Here is an 8675-nt window from a genome sequence, read left to right on the forward strand (position 1 = left end):
TTATATTATATATATTACTAAGGAAATTTATAATAAAATATAAAATAATATATAAATATAAAATAAAATATGCCTTTGTAAGAAGGCGATTTCCTTAGCCTTTAGATAGCATTATAGTTAGTCTCCATTCACAAATATTTTGTAAAGTATTTAAAAAATAAATGTTTTTGACCTGAGTCCTGTTGTTATGTTTCACATTCTTCTGCCTTTTTGGGACTAGGAATACATAACAAAATGTCAAACTCCGTAACTTTATATATTTTTTAATACCTTGTCCAGAAACATGAATAAAGTTTTATAAGTTTTATATATTAATTTTAAAGTAGTAAAATTGCATAAAAAAAGTAATTATCACAAACAAATATACTTTAATTTGTTCATAATTTGCTGTTTACTTAGATTTACATTATAATTTATTGGTCACTATACACAATATTAATACAAGAAAAGAAAAAAAGAAACACTTTAAATTTTTTCATTATTTTGCATTTGCCTCTTAGCTCACTGGCATCAATATTTCAGCTTCTCTTCAATTCTTATATCTAGATTCTACAGACAATAAAATGCACCGGGTGGGATAAAAGGCACGTAAATATTTGGGTTCAATTAAGGATGTTAATACATCATTTTAGTGACTGAGTAATGAGTAATTCAGGCATTTTGCTCAATCCTGGAAATGTTCAGACATTAAAAAACTTAAACGAGAATAATTATTCTCATCTTGATAGAGAACCACACTCAATGGTCACTGTGGCAATGATTGTTTTCATGTCTTTAAACTAGCATTTAAAAGTGAGTCCGTGATAATATAATAATTAATTTATGATGTGTAGTTTGTTGGGATAGATAGATTGATTTTATATATATATAATTTTTCCTCATTTAAATTCAATAGGCATTACAGTGGTATCTCACTGCGGGCTGTCCTGCTTTTACATTTTATATGGCTGCTATCTGTTAACCCAATGTTTTTAAAGTTTTCCAGTTTTAATTTACTCAGAGGTTATAATATTCTCACTTAGCAAATATCTATTTCCTGGCTTAGGTAAAGTACCTAAGTTTAAGCTTATGAGAGATATCCTATTTTAATATCCTCATTTTACATGTGAAGAAACTAATGATCAGAGAGCTTAAGTATCTTGCCCAAGGACACAAAGCTATAAAATGGAAGACAAGACTCCAAGTATAGTTTGTTTTTGTTTTTTTTTTAATTAACATCCAGTATTATTTTCCATAATAATTCTGCTGCTTTGGTAATTACGTTTTGTGAGTCATATGAAAATTAGAGTGCCAAATTACTAATTTTTATAAATGACAATATTATTAAATGAAAAAAAAAGTAGCTAATAAGTTCTTTCTTTCTCTAATAAAGACCCACATTTTTTTAATGTCTTTTTTTAAGCAAACTCTACCTTCAACGTGGGGTTGAACTTACAACCCCGAGATCAAAATATATATGCTAGACCCACATTTTTTTTCTTTCAATGGCTTTGGAGTACTAAGTTTCTAGAGATGTTTTCACCGGATAATAGTAAGTTAAACTTTCATTTTTTTCATTATAGAGATATAAGTGCCAAGTCAGGATCATATATTGTACACTATGGTAAATAAATTGATATAATGTTTTAGGTAGCTTGGATTCCTTTTCAAATTCTATATTTTTTTGAGTAATAAACATTTGTATGTTGTTTTAAAATCTATTCATCTCTCAGTCTCTTCAGAACTCTAAAACACATAGTATAAAGTAGTTGTGATCATTAATTTTATGTGTCAGTTTGACTGGTTAAGGGATGCCCAGATAGCTGGTGAAACATTATTTCTGGGTATGATTATGAGAGATTAGCATTTGAATGACCAGACCAAGTAAACAATAGCACCCTTACCAATGCAGGTTAACATCATCCAAACTGTTTAGAGCCTGAATAGAACAAAAAGACCGAGGAAAGGCAAATTTTCTCTCTGGTTGAGTTGGGACATCCATCTTCTCTTGCCGCCAGACATCGGCACTCCAGAGTGTCAGGCCTTTTGACTCAAACTGAATTTCCCACGGTTTTCCTGGTTCTCCAGCTTACAGATAGTAGATCATGGAACTTTTCAGCTTCCATAAAAACATGAGGCAATTTCTATAATAAACAAACAAACAAACATGAATTTTATTTATCTATCTATACATCAATCTTCTATTGTTTCTGTTTCTCTAGAGAATGTTAGCTAACATACCAACTCTTGCAATTATGCTCTTTTGTGCTTTTAAACTTTTCATTGTTCCTAGAATTATTTATTGATGTTTGATAATACTCGATTGGGTTGTTAATCTCTTGTGAATTTGATTTTGTTGTTCAGATCTTTGTTTTGGATTTAAAACCTTAAAATCTTTCAGTTGGATTAAAGATCTATTAGCAGCTCTTTAATAAGAAAGTCCAAAAGCTATATAAAAGATTTTATATCCCACTTGTGGAAACTACAAACAACTTTTACCATTACATATATTAAAATAGAGCTCAAGAAAATTAAATTTCTCTTCCTTTCTTTAACTGTGCAATGATTTATAAACTTTAGTAGTTTTCAGTTAAATGTTGCAAAACAAAAATGCTTCAAAAATGATTTAAAATTATTTTCATTTAAGATGTTTTAAATATTTTGTATAGTTTCCACTGTTGGAATCAGTAATTTTTTTAATTAATGAAATTTATATAGAAATTACATGAAATTGTTAAGACATTTTATAAATATACGTTATCTTGACATATTCATTTGTTTGAATATTCCAAATTGATATTACACAATATTATATTAAATTTCCAGTTCATCAGAAGTTAAATTCATTACCTTTTTAAAATTCCATCTTGTACTCATTGAAATCTGTTCTAAATCACATCATTAGATCAAACACATTTCCTGAAATCTGGATAAGAAAAAGATTAAGCAAGTAACAGTGAAAAGCCTAATTAGTGTATTTCACCTTTATCATCAAACATAAGCAGAGAAATGATCAAAACCTTTTAATGGTCAGAAGTGGGCAAGTTTGTGGGCATTATCTTTCATCTGAAATAATTCTTTTCTGCATTATCTTAGAAGGTCAGTTTTTGGCCTTGTTTGGAAGAGGTTCAAAAATTTAAGATTTAAAAGGAAATTATGGAAAGATTTTTAAAAGCCTTATTTCATGCATACATTTTTCATGATTAGAAGTTTATGAAGTGGGACAAATTAATGGTACAAAATTATTAAAAATAATCTAAATTTAATTGAAATTTAATCATGGTTATATCTATAGTTATTACTTTATTTTTTATGTTAACACTTTTTTTAAGTTTTTTGAAACAGAATAATTTAAGTTACATTTTCAAATGGAAGAGTTGGACTGTTGAACATATATTTGAATCCTGTAAAAACTCAATTTAAAATGAAAATTATGAACAAATTAAATGTTAGGGATTTTTTAAATATATAGATGATTTTATAGCAAACAAATTTTCATGATTTTAATTATTAACACTTATTGTTTATTGGTTAAAGGAAAGTTCAGGCATTTCCTCTGTATAAATTAACTCATATAATTACCATTGTATTAGTATTTCCTACATTTATAAGTGAAAAAATTGAGGCAAAACAGTTATGGGATTGGTCCAAGATAACTGTTAAAGCCAATATTTAAATATGTGCTCTTTGTGCTGGTGTGAATACTTGCAATCACTACATTATGAAATGGCTTTTTCATATTGATCTTTTTTTTTTTAAAGATTTTATTTATTCATTCGAGACACAGAGATACAGAGAGAGAGAGAGAGCGAGCACGAGCAGGGGGAGAGGCAGAGGGAGAAGCAGGCTCCCTGCTGAGCCAGGAGCCAGACGTGGGGCTCGATCCCAGGACCCTGGGATCATGACCTGAGCCGAAGGCAGATGCTTAACCATCTGAGCCACCCGGCGCCCCTCATATTGATCTTTATTGCATTGAAATGAATACGCTATACCAGTTACAAAAAGTGAATTGATTAAGATTTACTCATAATATGGGGCTGGTCGAACAAGTGATAACTTTCAATAAGTACATGAAACTGTTGTTCTTTCAGTGATACACCCACACACACACACACATCACACACACACATTTTTTCCATTTGTTTCTATCAGGTTTGTGTTTATATATATTTGTACATGTGTGTATGTACACAATGTTTTTTCAAGAGGTATCAGGAGAATTGCTAGAGAAACTGTCAACTAAAAAGAGAAAAGGTTTTGGTCCAAAATAATACAATTAAATTGAATATACCATCTAACAAACAATTATAAACTCAGTTTCGGAATTGTTTTCCAAAGTGAAATGGCCACTATGCATCACACCAGGAAGTTAAAAGAAAAAGAAAAAATTACTCTAAAGGAAATTTACAATCTAATTGAAGGAAAAAAAAAAAAAAAAACAACAATTGGGAGTATAAATATTTTTAGTAGCTGGTAACCTGAATAGAAATATCACTATTTTCTCAATCTGAGAATTTAAATAAAATATTTTCTTAATCCTAGCCATTCTTAACCCAGACTGCATTTTAAAATGTAGGAAAGTTTTTAAAAACCCACATATCCTGGCACTGCTCAAATATGCTGATTCACAATTTCTGGGTTCTAGTTATTTGTATGTTTGAAAATCTCGGCAGAGTGGAGAGACTTTATTTTAGAAATCCCTTTATGAATCAATCTGTTCATTTTGTTCTTTTAAATGTATTTTATTTCACCCCCATTTCTGAATAATTTAGTTGGATATAGAATTCTTGATTGACAATTATTTTCTTTCAGTCTTTTATACCAACTGTATTGTAGCTTCCTTTTGCTGTTTTGATTCCTTTGTAGAAAACCCACTGTATCTCTCCAATTGTTTTTAATAAAAAAGCAACAATAAAACAAAACAAAAACAAAACCCCATGCTTTATAAAGTATATTAAATATACAAAAAGGTATTAAAAGTTTAATGAAATCCATAAACTGAAACAATACAACCATCTATGAAGAAATAAGGCACCACCTATACACCAGAACCTCTGATCTCAAGCTCCTTTAGAATTATTAGCTCTTTCCTCTCACTGGTACATATTTTTTTTTTTTTTAAAGATTTTATTTATTTATTTGAGAGAGAGAGAATGAGAGAGAGCACATGAGAGGGGGGGAGGGTCAGAGGGAGAAGCAGACTCCCTGCCGAGCAGGGAGCCCGATGCGGGACTCGATCCAGGGACTCCAGGATCATGACCTGAGCCGAAGGCAGTCGCTTAACCAACTGAGCCACCCAGGTGCCCTCACTGGTACATATTTTTAACTCTTCTAATAAACTTTATTAGTTTTTGCCTGTTTTGGATTTACATAAGAGGGATTATGTAGTATGTACTCTTTTGTGTTTGACTTCTTTTGCTCAACATTGTTTTTGCGAGATTTATGCATTTATGCTGGTGTAGTTTGTTTGTCCTCACTGCTGGAGAGTATTACATTGGGTGACTATGTCAAAATATATTTGTTCACTCTGCTTTTGATGACATTTGAATTCACAAGAGCAGTTATGAATATCCTAGTACATGTTTTGGTTTTGTTTGTTTGGTGAACCTATGTATTTAATACTGTTGGGATGATACCTAGGAGTTAAATTTGCTGGACTATAGGTTAGGCATATTTCACCTGAGTAGATATCTCAAAAACATTTCTTAAAGAGTTGTACCAATTTACACTCTCACCAAGAGTTTATATTGGTTTGGGGGCACCTGGGTGGCTCAGTTGTTGTGCATCTGCCTTCAGGTTGGGTCATGATCCCGGGATCCTGGGATCGAGCCCCGCATCATGCTCCCTGCTCAGAGGGAAGCCTTCTTCTCCTTCTCTCACTCCCCCTGCTTGTGTTCCCTCTCTCACTGTCTCTCTCTCTGTCAAATAAATAAATAAAATCTAAAAAAAAAGGAGCTTATATGGGTTTAAATTTCTTTTTATGTCACCATTGTTTGGTATTTTTCACCTTTTTCATTTTAACCACTGTAGTATGGTGAGTTCTACCAAATGTGTTTTTTATTTGCATTCCCCAATGACTAATGTAGTCGAGTGTCTTATGCTCATTGGCCATATAGTTATCTTCTATTATTGTCTTTTTAAAGTTTTTGTCAATTTTGACCATTTATTTCTATCAGGTTTGTGCTTTTTTCTAGAGTTTTTTTTTTTTTTTTTGCATATTCTTGATACAAGAACTTTAATAAATATAAGAATAGCAAATTGTGAGACTGATTTTTTTAAAGATTTTATTTATTTGAGAGAGAGAGAGAGAAAGAGAGTGTGCACTCATGACAGGGGGAGGGGCAGAGCGAGAAAGAGAAGCAGACTCCCCACTAGCAGGGAACCTGACCCTGGGCTCCACCCCAGGACCTCAAGATCGTGACCTGAGCTGAAGGCAGATGCTTAACCTACTGAGCCACCCAGACACCAAGAGACTGATTTTAAGATCTTCTAATTTCCTTTGTTATTCTGCAGGTAACTGTCATAGGTAAATGTTTTTTAGCATCCTAAATGTAGAGGCATAAAACAGCTATATTATTATGCTTATTATGGGTCAAGAATCCAGGGAGGGCACAGCAGAGACAGCTTCTCTCTGCTCCAAAATGTCCAGGGCCTCAGCCGAGAAGATTTGAACAGCTGAGGCCTGGAATCATTAGGGGACTTCACTTAAATGTCTGACACCTTAGCTGCCATGACTCTAGGGCGAGGTTCAGCTTGAACATTTGAGTGGTGCACTTACCTATGTCCTCCCCATGCAGTTTGAGCTTCTCACGGCATCCAGCTGAGTTTCAAGAGGGAGGTTTCTGGGAGGGAATTTCCCTGACAACAAGTATTTGAAAAGAGGCAGAAGCCACATGACCTCTTCTGACCAAGATGCAGAAGTTAAGTGTCATCGTTTCCTCCACATTCTGTGATTTACAAACAAATCCCAAGACCATTCCAGATTCAAGGAGAAGGGAATTCAATTTCTCCTCTTGGAGGGAGAGTGGTATGGTTACACTATAGAAAAGTATCTGGAATATAAGACACTGTTGCAGTCATCTTTGTAAAATATAATCTTTCATAGTATGGATTTTTAAAAAGACGTTCTGTTTGGGATGTGTCATGCTTCCTAAATAAGACAATTCATGTCTTTTTTTTGTTTGTTTGTGTTTATCAATTCTGAGTCATTCTCAGTTATTATATTATTTTTTAGTATTGCCTGCTGCTCACTTTCTCATTTTTCTTCTTTTTGAAACCCAATAAGGCAAATTTAGGACCATTTTATCATCTGTTATTTTTATCAGCTCTTATTTCTGCTTCTTGTGAAAGTGTGCTACAAATCTGAGTAATTTCTTCAGCTCTGCATCCAGTATCATTACTTCTTTTGTCATCATACCTACTTGACTATTTAACTTAGCTCTAGATTCTTATTAGAAAGATTACATTTGTCAAGTCTAGAAAATGAATTTGACTCGTCATCAAATATATTTGGACTTGTTTCACAATATTTTATCCTTAAATCACAACTGTGACTCTACCTTCCGTTTCTCTTTAACCTTTACATATACCTATTTGTATTTTATATCTGATTACTTAACACCTTAATTTTTGAGCAGATTAATTGTGCTGTGGTGTTGTTTCTACTGATTCTCACTCACAGTTGTGTGTTTGATGATTTAGGATCATGAGCCTTTAAGGCAGGATGTTATCTGTAGAAATCCTGTGGAGTCTGCTTTAATGTCGTCTCTTCAGAGAAAAGTTGCTTTTTTAGGTGAATTGAGATGCTACTATCTCATGTCATTTTGGTTACTTCCTTAGTTTCTCTGTTTGGGAGTTCCCGTAATATACTCATACTTTAAACAAAACTTCAAAGCTGCATGAAGTTAGGTCCAAATTTTCAAGTTTTCATGGCCTATATATTCCCCATTCAGTGACATTAGAAACTCCTGTTTCTAATCATGCCTCTTTCTAAGTGGGTATATTTTTCCTATACCCTTGTGGTTAACATCTTTGATTTCCACTGGTCTCAGATTTAACCCAACAATTTTTGTAGACCCAAGGTATTGTTTCCAGTTCTCAAAAAAGTAGTTAAACTGCAAGTCTCTTGGTTCTGATATCAGAAAATACTCCCCAAATAGCTGTACTTCAGCTACATTTTGCCACCTCTGTTTTCCACTGTCCTCCATTTGGGGGTCAAAGACGGTTTTTTGTTTGTCTTTTTTTTTTAACTTACGAGTTCAACTATGGTTTTTAAAAATGTTATATTAAATCCAGACTTGTTGGTATTATGAATCAGGCTAAGTTTTTAGAAGTCAAATTTGCTTAGTATCAGGAATAGAAATCCTTCTGAGGTCTGTTTTTCCAAACACTTTATAAATGAACAATCTATCTGCATTATTTATATGTAATCAAGGTTCTGTGATTTTTAAATGCTATTCAAACTTCAGTATCACAGGGTTTTCTTTGAAAATTAATTTTTTTTAAAGATTTTATTTATTTACCTGACAGAGAGAAACACAGCGAGAGAGGGAACACAAGCAGGGGGAGTGGGAGAGGGAGAAGCAGGCTTCCCGCCAAGCAGGAGCTGGATGCGGGGCTCGATCCCAGGACCCTGGGATCATGATCTAAGCCAAAGGCAGACGCTTAACGACTGAGCCACCCAGGCGCCCCTTGAA

The sequence above is a fragment of the Phoca vitulina genome, unplaced genomic scaffold, assembly GCF_004348235.1.
Source record: "Phoca vitulina isolate PV1807 unplaced genomic scaffold, GSC_HSeal_1.0 scaffold14, whole genome shotgun sequence".
NCBI classification, from domain to species: domain Eukaryota; kingdom Metazoa; phylum Chordata; class Mammalia; order Carnivora; family Phocidae; genus Phoca; species Phoca vitulina.